Raw genomic sequence first — 20,889 nt, forward strand, 5'->3', positions numbered from 1 at the left:
AAAGCAAAACAAGTGAGGTAGCGAACATTACACTTCTCCATCCCGCGAGAGAGAGACCGAGGGATGAAAAAACAACATATGAACAGAGGATAACCATTATTCGTGATTCTCTTTGTTTTGCCTTGTGTTTATGGGGCTCCTTTATTAGTCTTCATTACCATACCGGCGCTCGCCATCGCCAGAACAATTACACGGGTCACGGCGGGGAATTGAATCTACGAGGGTCCGGCCTCAAACGATAATTGCAATGAGAAAGTCCTGAATGAAATGGAGGATGGGAATGATGGTGAGGCTGATGAAGGGGATTATGAGGATGATGATAATGATAGTGATGGTGGGTTTTTTTTTTTTTTTTTTTTTTACAGCAAAGGAGACAGTTCAAGGGCACAAAAAAAGCAAACATTAATAAAAAAAAAGCCCGCTACTCACTCCTCCTAAAAAGAATCTAAAGAGGTGGCCGAAAGATAGGTCAGTTTCGGGAGGAGAGTTGTCCTGGTGATGATGATGGTGATATTGGTGCTAATGGTGATGATGATAATGATAGTGATGGGGGTGGTGAAGATGATGGTGATATTGGTGATAATAGTAATGAAAATGATAAAATAATAATAATAATAATCATAATAATAATAATAATAATAATAATAATAATAATAATAATAATAATTGGTGATGGTGAGGGGGAGTTGATGGTGGTGATGAGGATGATTATGATGACGATGATGATGATGGCGATGATAATAATAGTTAGTAGAAGCGGATGGAGGAGGAGGAGGAGGACTTTATCGTGGAAAAAGATTAACATTTCATGAGGCAATTTCATCTGGTAATTTCAATGCGATTCACATACTTATCTTTGGTCAGTGTTGTGATTTTTCCTTCCATTAAAAATCTATCGTTATAAGAAGCGGACACTAAAATTTTGAAGCACCTTAACAAGAGAAACATAACATAGCAGTAGCAGCAGCCTCCGTGGTGCAGCGGTTAGCACGCCTTGCCACGAATCCTCAGGCCTGTGTTGGAATCCCCTCGAGCGATTGCCACATAGCCGACCCAAATGTCCATTCTCCCTTTCGAGTTGGTCAGTAAATGAGATCCTTGGGAAACCTTGGGAAGTTATACTGTGGTAACAAGGATGTCACAGGTGCCCTCTGCCTCAGGGTAATGGGTACTTAACAATCACAGCAAGGGCAAATGAAGCGGAGGTAGGCACCGAGGCCACGCGTAGCTATAGTGTGTGCCCGAACTTAATCTTTACCTTTAGTAGCAGCAACAGCAGCAGGAGGGCAGTAGAAGAAGTAGTAGGACCAACAGCAATAGTTCTTTTTAGCAATGGTCTCCTCCAGAAGTTGACCTCCCTTTTGGCCCCTCCTCTTAACTCTTTTTAAAGGAGGAGTGATTTGCGGGCCTTTTTTATTTTTTTATATTTTTTTTTTGCCCTTGAGCAGTTTCCTTTACTGTGAAAAAAAACGTACGGTAGTAGTAGAAGTCGTCGTAGTTATAGCAGTAGTAGCAGTAGTAGTAGTACTCTTTGTAGCTACATAGTAATTTTTTCGCCCGTACCATTACCTCACCAGTAATTAAATTTAATGGTTATAGGAGGTAAGCTACACGGAGAGAAGGACTTTCAGAGGGAATGAGGACGGACATGAAAGGAAAGGGAAGAGAAGGGAAGGGAAGGGAAGGGAAGGGGAGGTAAATTAAAGGAAAAGGGAGAGAAAGGAAAGATAACAGAGGGAAGGGTAGGGAAGGATAGGAGAGGAGAGGCAAGGAAAGGGAAGAGAGAGGAAAGGAAAGGAACAAAAGGGAAGGGAAGGGAAGGGAAAGGAATGGGAGGTAAATTAAAGGAAAGCGGAGAGAAAGGAAAGGTAAGAGAGGGGAGGGGAGGGATGGAGAGGAGAGGAGAGGCAAGGAAAGGGAAGGGAAGAGAGAGGGAAGGAAAGGAACGGAAGGGAAGGGAAGCAAGGAAAAGTGAATTAAAGGAAAACGGAGAGAAAGGAAAGATAAGCGAGGGAAGGGGAGGGATGGAGAGGAGAGGAGAGGGAAAGGAAGAGAGAGGGAAGGAAAGAAACGGAAGGGAAGGGAAGGGAAGGGAAGGGAAAGCAAGAAAAAGTAAATTAAAGGAAAAGGGAGAGAGAGGAAAGGTAAGAGGGAAGCGGAGGGGAGGAGAGGAGAGGAGTGGAGAGGCAAAGAAAGTGAAGAGAGAGGGAAGGAAAGGAACGGAAGGGAAGTGAAGTGAAAGGAAGGGGAGGAGAGGAGAGGAGAGGCAAGGAAAAGGAAAGGAAAGAGAGAGGAAAGAAAGGGATCGGAACGGAACAAAATGGAAATAAAATTAAGTTAAAGGAAGTTGTTTAAATTTTAGACAAAAGAGAACGACGAGGAAATGAAGGGAAACGAATGGAAGGGTCGGCAAGGGAAGGGAAGCGAAAGATAAAAAAAAAAAGAGAAAACGAAAGTGAGAGAAGGAAAAAAAATAATTAGCGACGGTTCTAAAGAGGAAAGGAAAGGACTAAGAAATGAGGGGAAAAGAATGGAAGGCAAGGGACTGAAATGGAAGGGAAGGAAGAGTAGGGAAGGAAGGAAAGGAAAGGAAAGTGAAAGGAAGGAAAAGAAAAGAATTAGCGAAGATTTTAGACTAGAGAAGAGACAGAAAGAGAAGAACGAGGAAATGAGAGTAAAAGAAAAAAAAAAGAGGACAGAGGGAGGGATGGGGTTGGGATGGCGGTGGATTGGTCGTGAGTGTACGGGAATGGAAGGAAAATATAAAGAAAGCAAAATAACTAAAGCAAAAAGGAAGGAAACAATACGAAGCAGCAAAAATTCTAGACTGGAGAAGAAAGAGTGAGAGGAACCAGACGATGAAAGTAAAAAAAAAAGGGGGGGGGGACAGGGGACGGAGGGAGGGATGGGGATGGCGGAGGTCCGGTCGTGAGGGTAATGGTTATGACGAGCGGGGGTACAATGTTACTGTTAGTGGTAATGGTGATGGTGGAGGTAATGCTGATGGTTGAACCGGAGATATTAATTCTGCTGGTGGTAAAAGTGGCGGTGGTGGTGGACGGTGGTCGTTGGAGAGGGTCGAAATGTGAGGGAGGGGGAGAGGGGCAAAGAGGACGAGAGAGAGAGAGAGAGATGAAAGGGAGAAGGAGATGAAAAGCTAGTGCGTTCTCCTATGTGGTTACGATTCTAGTTCTGGTGAGGGTGGTATTACTGGTGGTGATGGTCGTGGTGATGATAGCCGGGTTGGTGGTGATGATGTGGTGGTGGTGGCTGCGGCGGAGACAGGATCATTATACTACTGGTGGTGGTGGCGGTGGTGATAGTGGTGGTGAAGTCTCTGGGAGTTATGGTGTTGACGTTCAAGATGATGGTGCTTGCAGTAGTAGTAGTAGTAGTAGTAGTAGTAGTAGTGGTAGTAGTGGTGATGGTTGAGGTGATTTAAGAGTGGTGTCAGGGGGGTGGGTGGTTGCAGTAGTAGTAGCAGCAGTGGTAGTGGAGCTGTGTTATAGTGGTAATGTTAGTGGGGTTAGAGGTGGCGACTGCAGTGATAACGGGGGCGGTGAAGGTGGTTGTTGCAGCAGAGGTGGTGACGGTTGCGGCGGTGGTGGTGATGGTGGTGGTGGTGGAGGCGGCGGTCATAACAATTTGTCAGAGGTGAGAGGGAAGACCTTCCACACAATGCCTCTTAACACGCTGTCTGCCCCTCATTAGGCAAGCAGTCGTGCACACACACACACACACACACACACACACACACACACACACACACACAGAGGACGGTCTGAGATAATTACACCTTCATACATCAATAACCACCACAGGTACACATAGGGAGTCCCCACACGTACACACATAAAGAAAGTACACACACAATCACGTCACACATGTACCCAGTAGCACATAACACACACACACACACACACACACAGGGACAAAAAAATATATATTACACACACACACACACACACACACACACACACACACACACACACACACACACACACACACACACACACACACACACACACACACACACACACACACACACACACACACACACACACACACACACAGGGACAAAAAATTATATAAACGGTCTTACCACGCAATAATTTCGTCCTTAAGACAACGAATGCTTCCCATCGCCTTCCCTTCATTTACGAGTAATTTGTCGGGAAAACAATCACCATCGTAAACAACTTGATGCTCTCGTTCACACTTGTAATTTGATCTTGTAAATGATGATGAAATGTAGTACGATAAGCTTCCAAACCTGCTTCACCTACTTGAATTACTGTACTTCAAACTCGAGTGGCCCAGACTGAAAAGTGATGGGTTTTCCAACTTTATATTTATAGGCGCTGGACACAACTCCCATCTGATACCCGATGCTCATACACTACTTGAAAGACAAAGGGCACTCGTGTAAGGATATCGCTCATCTGTTTCCACTTCAGCCGATGACCAATCTTGGGATCCTTAGGTTACAAGTCAAGCGTGCTTACCACTGCACTACGGAGCACTATATCACACGCCTATTTACACAACTCTCGACTGACACCGGGTAACCTTTCACTGCTGGATGGGGGCAGATGGAACGAACTTGCTCACTTGTCTCCACTTCTCACGGGAATCGAACCCATGACCTCTAAATACTGTGCCTGGTGTGCAATCTCAATAACGGAGAGAGAGAGAGAGAGAGAGAGAGAGAGAATGTGTGTGTGTGTGTGTGTGTGTGTGTGTGTGTGTGTGTGTGTGTTGCGTAGTCAGCCCCATAGCGCCAAGACCATTACACGCTATAATCAAGAGTTAGCGAGCGCCCTAACAACCGCCCTGACTTCCAAACATGAGAGAGAGAGAGAGAGAGAGAGAGAGAGAGAGAGAGAGAGAGAGAGAGAGAGAGAGAGAGAGAGAGAGAGAGAGAGAGAGAGAGAGAGAGAGAGAGAGAGAGAGAGAGAGAGAGAGAGAGAGAGAGAGAGAGAGAGAGAGACAAATAAACAAACAGGTAGAAAGAACAATGCAGAAAGACAGAGTAAGGGATAAAGAAAGATCAAAGAAGCAACAAATATGAAAAAGGAAAATGCGCAGTAGGAGAGGCAGGCAAGGCAGCAGACAGGGAGAGAGAGAGAGAGACAGGGAGGGAGGGCGGAAAGAAGAAGGAGGAGAGGTAAAGCGTTGAAAGAGGAGGAAAAGATGCAGGAGAGGGGGTAGGAGAGGAGAGTTAAAGTGATGCTGTGTTGAGTCAAGTGATGTTGTTGTGTTGTGTTGTGTTGTGATGTTGTGTTGTGTTGCGGGTTGTCTCTTCCTCGTCCCCCAGTCATCTCGTGTAACGCCTCGGACACGTGTTTGGTGTTTTCCGTGTTTTTTAATGCCTCGTTGAGTTTGTGTGTGCATGTTTTATTATTTTATTTATTTATATTTTTTTTTGGCGATATTTTTTCTTTTTCTTTTTCTTGTCTTTTTTTTAGTAGCGGTTTTTGGTTGAATGCGAAGTGTGTGTTTTTACTATTTTTTTGTTGTTGTTGTTTTCCTGTGTTTTGTTTCTTTTTTTTAGCTGTATTTTTATCTGAACTCGAAGTGTGTGTTTTTACTTATTTTTGTCGTTGTTTTCTTGTGCTCTGTTTCTTTTTTTAGCTGTATTTTATCATCACCATCAATATCATCATTATCGTTATTTATTTTTTTTCTTTTTCTTTCTCTTATTGTTCTTGTTCTTTTAGTTCATTCTCTTCATCTTCTTCTTCTTGTATCCTTCTCTTCCTCCTCCTCTTTCTCCTTTTCTTCCTTCTCCTTTTCCTCCTGCTTCTCATTTTCTACTTCCTTCTCCTCCTACTGCTCTTTTTTTATTTTTTTTATATATTTTAATTTTACCTCATTTTCTTCTTCATCTTCCATCCTCCTACTCTTCCTCCTTCTCCCCCTCCGTCTTTTTCTTTTCCTTCTACTCCTCCTCCTCCTCCTCCTGCCCTTCCCCCTCCCCTCTTCTTGCTTCTCCTCCTCCTGGCCATGCTCCTCATCTCGTAATCAACAGGTTTACTCCTAGTGTTGAATTAACGAGGGGGGTAAAAGTGAGGTCAGAGGGAAGTGGTCAGAGCATTCTTAACAAGGTAAGCTGATAATTAAGAGTGGTTAACGAGGCGCTGTTACCCAGGGCCGACAAGAGAGCACCAGCCAAGGGTTAAAGGAAAGGGGGGGAGACGGATGAGGGTTTAACGAAGGGCAGGAGATGACGAACCCGACAAGGAAAAATTAGTTAAAGAAAAGAAGATACATAATAGGTTACGAGTGAGGGTTGAAAACGAAGACGAAGAGGAAAGTGTAACATAGTGAAATGTACGAAGATATGGATGGATAAAGACATATTGAGGGACACAAGGAAGGGGTTTACGAAGGAATAAGGGAAGGGAAGAGTTCAAAGTGATGTCTAGTGGAAACAAATAGGAAAAAAAGGAGTAAACAGTGCAGTGTGTGGGAGTATCAACGAAGAAATATATTAGCAAAGAAGAGATAAACGTGGACATGTAATTGGTTTCTTAAAGTAATTCCAGGAAGAAATAGAAGGGAGAAAAGAGATAAATGATGTAGTATGTACGTTGGAATATCAAAGAAAAGATGAGAGAAATTTAAGTTGATATTATAAGACACCTTCGCTTCTCACATCAGCTATTTCTAAAGGCTAAAGAGGGAGTCAGTCTGGCTCTATTGAGTGTTCCTTCAGGTTCATGGTACAGAAGAAGGGTCAGACTACCACCAGGGTCATAAAACTACTCCTGGAAATGCCCCAAATTCCTACGAAAGCCTTCTCAAACAGGTATTCTTGGGCGACGAAGTGTCTTATAAATACGACCCTTACTGTTTACGTGACTGGCCGCTGTGTCGTACCTACATTGTGCCCATAACAAGTGCCAGGTTAGATGAGGATAAAAAAGAAGGTAAAGTGACTCAACGGAGAACAACGAATAGAAAAAAACATAAACAGACGAATATTCTAATGCGTTACCGGAATAAAAGATAGTCTCTGTAACGTGTACATAACAAGAGCTAAGTTTACAGGTTAGATAAGGACAGAAGGAAGTTAAAGCGACCCAGCGAAAGACTAACGAAGGAAAATATATGAACAGACGAATATTTTGACACGCATTACTAGAACAAAAGTCTCTGTAAGGTGTACATAACAAGAGCTAAGTTCACAGGTTAGATAAGGACAGAAGGAAGTTAAAGCGACCCAGCGAAAGACTAACGAAGGAAGATATATGAACAGACGAATATTTTAACACATTACCAGAAAAAAAAAAACAGTTGAAATAGGACAGGAAAGTGCTTAATGAGTTGGCCAGCGGGAGGACCAACGTGAGGATGAGCTGCCTGGGAGTGGGTGGTTTAACGAGGGGTCAGCGGGGGGGTGGGGGAGGCGGGTCGGGCGCCGTGATATTGCTTCGCAGATCTAGAAATACATTTGCATACGTTTACAGCACCGGGCGATGATGCACGAGCGCCGGCCTGAATATGCATGTATGCGGCGGTGTGCGGAGGGCGACGCTGCGTGTGCACGGTGTGTGTGTGTGTGTGGGGAGGAGGCACGTATATACACCAGACGAGGCATACACATACGCACACACATTCACAGAAACACAAACACACACACACACACACACACACACACACACACACACACACACACACACACACACACACACACACACACACACACCTATTCTCCCTACCTCTGAAGTCATTTAAGCTGTTCTTGATGGGACTGAGGGACTCTTACGAACATGAAAAAATAAAAATAAAATCTTGAAGGTGTCTGTCATATCTGAGCTCATCACATCAATGCTTAGTATGTATCACTCGTCCACTGCTCAGTTTATACATTAATACTTGCCAATGTTTACATGTATCAACATCATTAATTCATCCCTTCATGTTCTTTCCTATACTTTTTTTTACCATAAGAACTTAATCAATATAATTCGGGCGAAAACAATCAACCACCTTGTAAACTTTAATGAAGTCTGCAGAAGGACAAATATGCAGAAGAACCAGGTAGTAGGAAGAGAGGGAAGTAAAAAAAATCATGGAGCAAGAAGGAGAGAAAGGAAAGGAAGTAAGTCACAAAAATGAAAGAAAGAATGAAAGGCAAAAGGTATGGAGTAGGCACAAAAAAAGCTTGGAATAAAAGGAAATAAGAGAAGGTGATAGAAGGCGTAACTAAAGGAAAGAGGAATTGAAGGAAGTGCCTTGAGAGAGCAGGATGGAACACGGAATCAGATAAGAACAGAGAGAACAGCTGAACAAGGAACGGTGGAGGAGCAGAAAGAAGGTGGGACAGAAAGGAGAAGGGAAGGACCAAAGGGAAAGAGACGAAGCAGAAGGATAACAGGAGGACGGTGGGAGAGAAAAGAGATAAGAGGAGACGGAAATAAGATGATTGAACAAAAGAATGGAAGAAATAAAGGTTTGATAGCAATGGATCAGGACGAAAACAGATGATGATCACTGAGGCATCGAATTGGAAGCATCCGTCTCAACAAACCAACCCTGTAACCCCGTAAACCAAGGCCTGGAAGCACTGCCATCACTGCTTCCAGGCCTCGAGCGATCCCGATCTCCTGCAAACCGTTCTAGAGCGCATGAGAAAGTGAAGTGCTCCTGCTCGTGTGTTGATATAAACTGACTCATACATCACACAGCCATGGAGTATTAGAGGAGGCTCGAAGTTCATCAGCGGGACCGGTTTTGTTTCGAGTGTTGTCTCCCGTGAGGTGATTTATGAGGAGTCTCGTGTGAGGCGTCCACTGGGCAGCGCTGACGAAGAGCATCAATACGTCTGACAGGTGGTTAGTGAGGAAGTAATGACGGTGCAGTGTTGTTGGCCCATGATGATTAGGGGTAAGGAGCTGTGTGTGGGGGAGGGAGGGAAGGGGTAAGGAGGTGTGTGTGGGGAAGGGAGGGAGGGGGGGAGGCTGTGTGTGTTTGTTTCTGTGTGTGGGTGTGTGGGTGGGTGGGTAGGTGTGCGTGTGTGTGTGTTTGTGTGTATGTTTGAATCGTAATGTTACTTGACAGCGAGGGAAGGATAACTGACGTCGAAAAAAGGAGTTTCACCGCATCTACGTATTGTGAAAGTGAAGAAACTAACAGGAAAAAGAGAGGAGAGAAACGAAGAACTTAAATTAATACAACTGTTCAGCTCGAAGACAGAAAACTAACCAAACTGATACCAATGCAAAATATAAATCAAACCAGAGTAGAAAGAGGAGAGGCGGCCATGGTGGTGTAAGAGGCAAGGGAAGGGAAGGCAAGGTAACACGAAGACAGCTGTGGGACTGGGAGGAGGCGGCGGCGGTGTAGGTGTCGGTACATATAGCTCAGTGTGCTGCCGAGACCCCCGCCAGCACCACTTAACACGCGAGCCTTTCACCCATACCTCACCTCAGCTCCACTACCCACCCACTCCTCTTCCTTCCCTCTTATCGACCCCCCATCACTACCCTTGTAACCCATATCACCCTTTCTAGACCCCATTTTCACCCCCCCACACCCCAAACTTTAATTCCTCCTTCTTCTCCGTCTCCTCTCTCTTCAGCATCCCTTCCCATACGCCTTTCCCTCTCCACTCCTCTACCTCTCGTCACCATCCTGGCATCCCATATCTTCCATCTACACTACATTTCCAGCTCCCTATCTCTGCTTTCTCCTCCTCCTTCTTCTTCTCCCTCTTCAATATCACTTCCTACACGCCAGTCCCATCTTCCCTTCCATTCCTTTACGCAATCACAACTCTGGCATCCTATATCTCCCTTCTACAGTACTTTTTCACTCCTTATCTCTGCTTCCTCCTCCTTTGTCTTTCTCTCCTTCTTCTCCTTCAGCATTACCTCCCATACATCTCCCAGACTCCCACACCGCCCCCACTACCCCCCATCAACACCCTAGAAACTCATACCTCCCTTCTACACTACATTTTCAACTCCTCAACTCTGCTTCTTCCTCCTCCTTCTTCTTCTTCTTCTTCTTCTTCTTCAGCATCACTTCCCAGACGCCTCCCTCAGCCTCCCCCCCCCCCCCCCCCTCCTGCTTTACTAAGATTAATCCGGTGCTGCGTATCGATCTCTTGTCCCATCAATATGCTGCCCCTTCCCCCTCCCCTGCGGCGTCCCTCCACCCCTCCCTTCCCCCTTCCCTCTGGCGTCCCCTTCCCTTCCCCCTCCCTCCTACCGTGCCCGCGGGAGTTGCTAGCCACTCTGCATGCTTTCTCCCTCCTCCCCGTTGAAGCATTCCATTCGTCAGTGATCGATTCCGCTAGTTAACGTGAAGGGACACAAACTTCTTGGCGATTCATTGCGGTTTCTCTCTCTCTCTCTTTTTTTTTTCTCTCTCGCTGCGTCTCGTTCTCTCTCCCACCAATCGCTTCGTCTCCCCCCGATCGATCTCCACTATCCATCAATTCTCGGCCCGGATAGCGAGTTATCTCTCTGTCTATCTCTCTCTCTCTCTCTCTCTCTCTCTCTCTCTCTCTCTCTCTCTCTCTCTCTCTCTCTCTCTCTCTCTCTCTCTCTCTCTCTCTCTCTCTCTCTCTCTCTCTCTCTCTCTCTCCCTCTCTCTCTCTCTCTCTCTCTCAGCCATTCACTGCGCCATCCATCTCGCTATCCGTTCATCTCGTTATTGCTTCCACCCAGCCATTAGTTCACACCTTGAGCTCTTACCTGGCACACCTGAGACCCGCCTAATCAAGTCACACACGTACACTCAGCGTCACGAAATTCCCCGCCTCCCTTCTTCCCTCCCTCCATTACTCTTCTTTCTCCTCGTATCTTCTCACCGCCGCCCGCTCACAACATCTCATGCCCGCTGACACACGCGCCCTTTCACACCCCGGTTAGATTACCATGCGAAGACCATAGAACCCACGAGTGATGAGTTTCGGGGTCGCAGATCACTGGAAGCGACACGATCCCACCAGGAGGGCTGTCAGAGTGAGGCCTGTGGTGCACGCTGCCCTGCGCTCCAAAGGGCACGCCGCCTCCCCTGGACCAGTTGGCGAGGCTGAATGCTCTTTAGGACGTGGCCAAGTGGGGCGAGAACCTAGACACTAAAGGAAAGAAGATGCAAAAATATGTATGGCTGCCAAAATCAAGGTTAAGATAAGGGATTAGATTAGATAGAGAAGCTGTCTTAAGAAACGATAAAGAAAAAGTACTTAGAGCAATGAGGGAGAGAAAGGAAAGAACAGGAAACAAAGGACGGTGTGAACAAATAACGATTGATTTTATTGATATGGGAGAGTAAAGAATTAGGTATCAAATCAAACAGAAAGTGTCCTAACAGTGACGCAAAAGAAGTGATTTTTGGACAATACTGAAGCAAAAAAGAATGACTGAATTCAAAGATCTGTCTAAATGAATAACAAAATAAATAACAGAAGATTAAAGAATTTAGTGGCGAGAAGTGGTGAAACGAAGATGGTTGTCTAAAGAAGCAGAGAAGAAGAGAAGAGCAAGAGAAGATGGCACCACTATAAACACTTCCTGCGCCATGACGGGCTGGGGCCGAACACCATCCAGGCCCCTCAAACAAGCCTACCGGGGCTATAGGTGTAGACTTAAAAAAAAAAAAAAAAAAAAAAAGAAAGAAAGAAATTAGAGAGTAAGTGAATGAAAGATGCTTCGGCTAATGAGGACACTGCGAACATCATTCCTGTAAACACTCATCAATCATTTAATTCATTCCTGCCCACCTGTAATTGACGGCCTCGATTTTCTCAGGCAATAAAGGTATGTTGGATCAGCTTCTCTCCTCATGGTAACCTTCTCATCGACTCCATACTTATTGCTTTCCTTCCTCCTTCTCCTCCGCTTCCCTTCCATCCTCCTCATCCCCCCCCCCCCCACCCCCACCCCATCCTGGATTTCAAGTCTAGGTATAGTTTAATGGGGAGGGAAGGTGAAGCTAGAAACTTGTGTGGTTATGTATGTGATGTACTAAAATATATTTGTGGAGATATATTGTTATGGAAAGAGTGTGTATAAATGTATAAATACGTTGTTGTTCTTTTATTTGATGGAGGATGATTTTGAAAGACGTAAAAGTTTTTGCTGTTTTTAAATGGACAAAACCTTGATGGTGGTTTCTTTACTTTAATATGCTATTGTTTTTATTCCTCTATTATGTTTACCTTGCTATGCTATTTATTGAGTCATTTGTTTTTGTTTTCATTTCTTATATATTATTTTGTTGTTGTTGTTTACCTTATTTATTCTATGTATGGAAAGTTTTGTCTGTAAACTGCAATAATAATAACAATAGTAATAATAATAATAATAATGATAATAATGATAAAAATAATGATACTACCACTACTACTACTACTACTACTACTACTACTACTACTACTACTACTACTACTACTACTACTACTACTACTACTACTACTAATAATAATAATAATAATAATAATAATAATAATAATAATAATAATAATAACAGTAATAATTATAACAATGCCCAAACATTCTCCCCACCTGTGCCCCTTTTCACCTGTACCCCATCTCTTTACCTCCCCCCTCCTCCTCAGTCTCGGCCTCCCTCCCTCACCCTCCCTGCCTCTCCCTTCCTCCCCTCTCCCTCCTCCTCCCGGCCGTCCTCTCCGCCTCTGCCCCTTTGATGGATGTTCCTTTTCCGCGGAGGCTCATCAATCTTCGTCCCAATTACACACACAGTGATCCCTCGGTGCGCCCAGCTCCCGGAACAGCCCCACCTGCCCCCGCCGATCACCCCGCTGTGCTGCTGTGTTCTGCTGCTTGTTCTTGTTATTCTTGTTTTTCGTGTTCTTGTTTTTGTGTTATTTTGCTTCTTTTTTTTCTTTTTCATTGCTTTTGTCTTGCTTAATCATCTTTTTGTTCTTGTTCTTTTTCTTCCTCTTCCTCTTCATTTTATTTGTTCTACTTTCTTGGTCTACCCCATGCAAGTAGTTAATTTTCTCCTTATCACCGACTCATCCAACTATGGTAGTCTGCGTTATCTACTTTCTTCTCTCTCCTCTTCCTCCTCCTCCTCCTCCACCTTCAGAGGAGGTAACCTGCGTGTATGGATCAGAGATTGGCTCACGTGAACACAACTACATACTACTTGTACTCAAAATTTACATTTCCAAGAGTTAAAGCGAAGGGTTTTCATTCGGTGACTTCTTAGCGTCATGACATATGGACAGACATTCGGTTTGTAGAGAACTTTTACATTTTTCATTATAGTCCGCCTGTTTGTGGTGATGTAGGCACTTTCATTTGTTGTTCCGGTTTCCCCTGTCTATTTTCGGCACGAATTTTTGTCAAGAATATATTCATAATTTTCAGAGAAAGACTTATCAGCAATGTCTGCTAGGATTTGTTTCGCGAATCTCTAAATTAATCCACAACCGCGGGGTAAAAAGAAAAAAAACTACTCCGTGTTCCTGCTTGCTGCCCTCAGGCTCCCCTCTCCCGAAATATACATCACCGCTCCCAAGCACTTTTTGTTCCTCGCCAAGGCTCCTCACCTCACTGAGTCACAATTCCTCCACGAGTACTAACAGATCAGCTTATGTTCTCAAAATTCGTATATTGTGATTGCAGTGCGCCACTAACCAATTGTTGTTTGGTCCATCATCCCGGGCATTCTTTGCACTCCAGAGTAGATAATCATGCTCCCCACCGTAACCAGGCACTCCATCGCTGCTGGGCACAAGGGTCCTTTGGTTAAAACTTCTGGTCATTTCGGGGAAGGAGACAGACGCGGCCACACCTTGCTGGGTTATGGCTGCCAGCGTGTTGGGAGTTGTGTGTGTTTGTGCTGGTGTGTGTGTGTGTGTGGGGGGGGGGGGGGGGGGTCTGATCTGATTTTCCTCTGGTGGCAAAAAACTGCATGCATGGTGGAGTGGAGGCTGCAATGCTTAATTTATAACATTTACAACTATTTGAGCAACAGACCGGCCACTAAGGCGGCTGGCCTCGTTGTAAGCCATGAAGCTTACTCTTACCTGCATAATTTCAGGTTTCATTGTATTTTCCTCCTCCTCCTCCTCCTCCTCCTCCTCGATATCCTTTTACTCCTCCTTCTCTTTCACTTCATTTTTTGTTCCACTCCTTTCCTTTCCCTTCCTCGTGCGCTCACTCTCCTTTCCCTCTGCCACCACCCCTGCCCCCTCCACTCTGCCCCCCTCCACTCCCCCCGGCCTTCCCCCCTCCATCCCTTCCCCCTCCCCCCCCGTCCCGCTACCCCGTGTTGCCTCACTTTTCCTTATGCTCTTCACATTCCACAGCTTTTAGCAAGACATTTTACACACACATTTTTCCTCTACGCCTTTCCTTCTTAATGCTTCTCGATTTTTCATGTATTTTTTTTTATTATTTTTCTTATTTTCTGGGTTATCATGTTTATGTTTTCACTATTAAGTATTCGAAAAAAAAATACACACTTGTCTTTTTTTTTCTCCACCTGCTTCTATACTTTTAGTCCTCTCATCTGTTCTCCTCTTCCTCCTACTCTTCCTCCTCCTCCTCCACCACCTGCTACCTCCTACTCTTCCTCTTCCTCCTCCTCCACCTGCTACTTCCTCCTCTTCCTCCTCCCTGTGTTTTTTTTTATCCATCAACTAATTTACTTTCCAATATCATTTTACAAGATTTTTCTTTCTATATTCTTTAGTTTACAATTGAATTATGTTTCCTATCGTAAGCCTGATGTTTATGGTCCATTCTGGTGGTTAATGATGTGTGTGTGTGTGTGTGTGTGTGTGTGTGTGTGTGTGTGTGTGTGTGTGTGTAAAAAACTTGTGTTATCTACAAGGTTTCATACTTTTCTTTACCTGCTGATGAAGAAAACAATCAACAATCATGACAATAAAGAATCAGCAGTGTTGAGCACCATCAGAAATCCTGTTATGGTGCTATGTCAGCCAGCAGCGAGGACAACAACAACACCAGCGATTGCCCCACCACCACCACCACCACCATTATGAACCCCCACCACCACCACCACTACAACTACAACAGCAACAACATCATTAATAAATACTAATACCAATACTACCACTACCACTATTACTACTACATCAACAACATCAATAACAACACCATAGATAATAATAAGAGGCACAACGTCAGTAGCAAAGACAACACTATCCACAACAGCTAATACCCCGCGACTCCAGCACAGGACCATGCAAAACATCTTCTCGCTCGCCCTTTGGAGAAGAATAGGATAAGGAAGGGCTATGAAGAAGACTTTGTACCCTCTGGCGGGGGCTGCATCGGCTCCCTCACCTCTCCTATCTTTCCCAGTGAGTCAGTGAGGTTGAGATGAGGCTGTTGCTGTTGCTGCTGCTGCTCTACGTGACGCTACCTTGTGAGGGACTGCGGGTTCCTGTTCCTTTCTTTTTTTTTAGTTCACACGCCGCCCAAGCCCGTGTGACCTGCCGAGCCTAATAAAGGAGGAGGCGCCGGGAGTCAAGGTGATGGTGGTCAGTGAATGTGCCTCACGCGGCCCCAGACACCCGCCCCGCCGCGACGAGGGAGCAAGGGAGCAAGGACGACCCCTGAGCCTCCTCCTCCTCCTCCTCCCCGGACACTAGTCATGGGAGCAAGGCAACGACGGGAACAGGAACAGCGGCGCCAAGGAAAGCAGTCTCGCTCCCGTAGAAGGAACAACAACCATCACCACCACCACCTACACCACCACCACCAGCACGACCATTAACAAAAACAATAATAGTAGCAACAACAGGGAAAGTTCAGCTAGCAATCACAGAGGCAACAATATCAGCAGCAAAAGTAGAAGGAGTAGGAAGTAGTAATAGTAGTTTTTTTTTTGTTGTTGTTGTGATAGTAAGAATAGTAAGAGGTGTTTTACATGGATGGCCTGCTTCAATGTGCTTTCTAATGCCATTCAGTTAATTTTTTCCATTATTCTTGTTTTTTTAATGGACAAGTTGTGGCGAGAGTACCTTGGAGATGTCAGTTTAAGTCATCTAAAGTACGCTATCAGAGGATGGTAGAGCAAAGTGTACAATGAAGTTCTGTAAAATATTTGTTTACCGGCCATGATCCAAGGAGAAGTGCTTGGGTTCTAATATATGTTCATGCTTATATTATTGATAAACTCCATAAATTTAGCGTCGACTTACAACCCAAAGCAATTAGAAAGACACACACACACACACACACACACACACACACACACACACACACACACCACTATTATCGAAGGTAGTTTAACGTTTTCATCTGGGACGTAATACAAGAAGAGAAGTGAACATCATTTTCAGTACGCTTGATACATCTGACCTAATTTTAAGGATATCTGATGCCACTACAGGAATGCAGGACAGTTGTGACATTGCGGGAGTGCCAGGTGGGAGCATCAGTGCCTGTAATCCTTATAATGGGTTACTGAGCATCCAGTATTTTGATGAAAAGTCTTAAAGTCAACCCACCGCTTCATTCATAACAAAAGAACATATTCATGACCAGCCGACTCCATCTTTCTGTTCACAGAGAAATATATGTGTATGCCTTGCTTCAGAGTTCGGGCTACAGGTCTTCTGATCGAAGTCTGCAGTTGTACAGAAAATTATCTCTAGCCAAGATAATAATCTATCCAGTATTGTGTTAGTAAATCGATTTTTTTCTTACATCAAGTCGTGCATCAACGACCTGCAAAGCTTCATCCAATAAAGGCCTATTCATCTCCGCCTTTCCTCTCCTTCCCAACCCCATGTGGCCGCGACGCTCACTCCATCACACCGACCTCCCGACGCTGACGTCAGCAAGGCCGCAGGTGCCGCGTAGGCCGGCGTAGATACATAAATAAATATATTTACATGAGTATATACATACATGTAACATGTATGCATACCTGCATAAATATATACATATGTACATTTATGCACATATACATTCATGCACATATAGATGTTTACATCCATGAAGATGCATTACATAAATACATGTAACCAATAGTAGGCCAATACACTTACCTGAGTTATACACACATTCATATACAAACTTTAAAAAAAATTCATTTATATATATATATATATATATATATATATATATATATATATATATATATATATATATATATATATATATATATATATATATATATATATATATATATATATAGAGAGAGAGAGAGAGAGAGAGAGAGTGGGGGTGGGTAAGGTGAGTTGAGTGGCTGGAGGTCGCGGTCAGTCACGCGGCGACCTGTGTTGGTGTCCAGCCGACCCGCGCAACCCTTCCTGACCCCCGCCCACCCCCCGCCCCCCGGCCAAGGCACTGCTCTACTCCCCCCCGCCCCTCCCCAGGCCTTGGCCCCTCCCCACCATCTCACACCACCCACTCCCTGCCCACTCCACCCAAGCCCCGCCGCCTCCACATTCCTCCTCTCACCACCGCTCCTCCACTACTTTCAAGTCAACACCCTTCTCTCTCTCTCAGTCAGCGCTGCCCTCACCCCTGAGAGGTCAAACCGCACGCGCTCCCCTCACACTCTCTCGCTTCACCCATTCCCGTAGCTGCTGTACTTCTGTACTGTGTAGATCTTGCTGTGCTGCTGCTGTGTGCTTATTCGTGTACTGTAGTGCTTGCTGTCAATTGTCTTAGCTGCCCGCAGAGGTGTGCTGTTGTGTGTGTTGCTGCTGACCACGTGCTTCATTGGACAGGATTAAGTGTTGCCCTTAGTTTTACTACCTCTCTCCCGCCTGTATCTACCTCTCAGTAGCGCCCTGTAAAACATACATACACCTATACACAAAACACAGTGTTACACTCTTTCCGCCACATTCTTTATATATTTCCAGATTCCACTACGCAGGTGTTCAGACCTACCTGACCTGACTTGACCAGATTATTCCCCAGAGACCAGTAATCCTCCCTCCCTCCCTCTCGCGTTTCGCTCCTCCTCTCTCTCGCCTCCCTCTCCATTGCCCCTCCCTCTCTCTCTCTCTCATTACCCCCCCACTTGCCCCTCTCTGTCTCTCCTTCCTCACTCCTGATCTCGTTCCCACCCTCTCTCCCCCCTTTCCTTCGCCCTCTTCCTCCCTCCATCCCTATCTCCTCCTACGCCTTCCCATCTCTCTCTCTCTCTCTCTCGCCTCTCTCTCTCATTGCCCCCCTCTCTCTCATTACTACCCCTCTCTGTCTCTCCTTCCTCACTCCCTATCTCGTTCCCACCCTCTCTCTCCTCCCTCCATCCCTATCTCCTCCTCCATCTCTCTCTCTCTCTCTCTCTCTCTCTCTCTCACTTATTCTCGCTTATTCACGCACGCGTCCTCTGCCCTACGAAAAGAAAAAGCAAAGCAAATATATAGATACCTCCTCCTTACCAAGATGGCGCTAAAGAAATGTTCGACTTGCACAGGAAACTTCTCTGGTCATTTCTTCTCAGGACGATCAACCGTCTGCAAGATCTGCCTGTTGACTCAGCAGATGGAAACGAGACTCCTTCAACAGGACGAAAGGCTAACGGCTGGCGAGAAGATCACCGAACTAACAAGTACTGTTGATACCTTGCAGGAGTTTATCCAGGCCAACATCGTCGCCCCTCCTGCAATTGACGCCTCATCACCCTCCTCACCTGCACTCGTTGCCCAGCCACCTTCCGAAGAAGGCACGTCACAGGAACCGGTAGAGCTGACGCTGAATGCTTCACCCCGTGAGAGGAGGAGCCAGACCCGCCCTAGAGCCATTTATCCTACTCATTGCTACAACAGATTTGCCATACTGGAGGAGGAGGACGAGGAACAGAGCACCTTCTTGGTCGGTGACTCTATGATTCGCCATCAGGTGGTTGAATTCTGTGGCAGAGTCCCCCGTCGTAGGCGTAACTACTGTTATCCTGGAGCTGGTGTTGACGACATCACAGCTGCCCTGGACGAGGTCTCCGCTGAGGCCTCTAATGACTCACTCTTTGTTCTCCACACAGGTACAAACGACGTCACCACGACCTGAAATTGAGGAACTGCTGGACAAGTACCGTAGGCTCATCCAGCAGTATAAGACTAAATCCCTAATATTTTGATTTCAGGAATTCTACCACGGACATGGGATGAGGGCGACTTCTACAGTAAGGCCTTCAGCCTCAACAACCGCCTGCAGACTCTCTGCGGAGAGCTTGACGTCGAATTCTTTAACGCCTGGAACGATTTCTACGGCCAGAGTAGACTTTTCAAAGGGACGGCATACACCTGTCCCCCATCAGGGCAGAGCCAGATTTGCTCCTCAACAACGCCGTACGTAACGCCCGAACAACAAAAACGACTCTCAGCCACGTCCTTCCATCCCGCCCGTGTAAATAGACACCTCACACCGCAACAGACTCGTAACATTGAACCCTCCAGTAACTCTATTACCAAGCTTCAAGATAACCTAAGAGTCCTTAGTTTCAATGCGCGTAGCCTAAGAAACAAATTTGATGAACTGCGATGTCTTGCTCTGACAGAAAACTTTGACGTAATTGCTATAACCGAAACATTTATCGACACCACTAATATTGATTTAAGTTCCGAATATAACATAGATGGCTACAGATTCTTCAACAATGATCGTGTAAAACCGTAGAGGGTGGTGTCGCCCTTTTGTCAAAAGCTACTTGCAACCTACTGACAAAACACCAAGAAACAGTAACGTTGAACATTTGTGCGTGCGAGTAAACATTGCAAAAGTCAATTTAAATATATCTGTCACTTACAGGCCTCCGGGTAAATCACTTGATGGCTATCTTTAAATGTACATCGTCTTAATGCATTCCATTAATAACAGAGACTCAATTATACTAGGAGACTTTAACCTCAACCATATCGACTTGGCGACACTTTAGGGTACAGAAGGTGAGTCCCATAGAATGATCGAATTTCTAGAGGAAAATTATCTAAGCCAAATGGTTTCTGAACCAACTCGACAAAATAACATACTTGACCTTGTTATAACGACCCAAGATAACCTAGACAGTAATGTCACGGTAGGAGAACACCTCGGTTCCTGCGATCATAAACTAGTGCGCGTTGACATTAGAGCTCAAACATCGGTGACTGAAAATAAAGTAAAGGTGCCCAATTTCAAAAGACCCAACTTCGAAGAAATCAGACGAAAACAAAAAGATATGAAACTATCAGATGACGGCAATTCAGACGACGACTTCCTAAACTTTAAAAATCACTAACTCAATCAGCAGGACACATTTGTCCCCTTGTGCGAGAAGCGAATTAACACTAATAAAGTCCACCTTGGTTTAATAGCGAAATTAAACACTCAGTCAAGGAGAGAAAATTGTCTGACAGGTTAAAGAAAGACCAAAGCACGCCCGAAAACATTAGACTTTACAATGATGCAAGGCGACGAGTAAAAGATTAGTGCATCAGGCAAAGCGTAGATATGAAGAAAATATTGCAGCCAACTGTAAAAATAATCCGAAATCCTTCTTCAGTTACATAAACAACAGAAAGGCGATCAGAAGTGGAATTGGACCTTTAATAAACAGCGACGGTGCACTATTGACTGACAGCAAAAACTTTGCAAACCTATTAATTAATTAATTTTCCTCTTTGTTTAATAATAACAGTCCGCCCACCACCAGCACCAACACCAGTACTAATGTAAATCCGGAGCATGCATTGTCTAACTTTGAAATAAAACCCGATGAAGTCCTTAAAGCCCTCAAATCACTTAAAACAAATAAAAGTCCTGGACCTGATAAAGTATATCCAACTCTGCTGAAAGAAACAAAGAGCGAAATACTCTCCTCCCTCACAAGCGTATTACATATGTCATTACGACAAGGAATTGTCCCTACAGATTTGAAAAAGGCTAACGTGAAACCGATTTTTAAGAAATTATACAAAAAAGTACCAGGTAA

This window comes from Eriocheir sinensis, chromosome 41 (assembly GCF_024679095.1).
Source record: "Eriocheir sinensis breed Jianghai 21 chromosome 41, ASM2467909v1, whole genome shotgun sequence".
NCBI lineage: Eukaryota > Metazoa > Arthropoda > Malacostraca > Decapoda > Varunidae > Eriocheir > Eriocheir sinensis.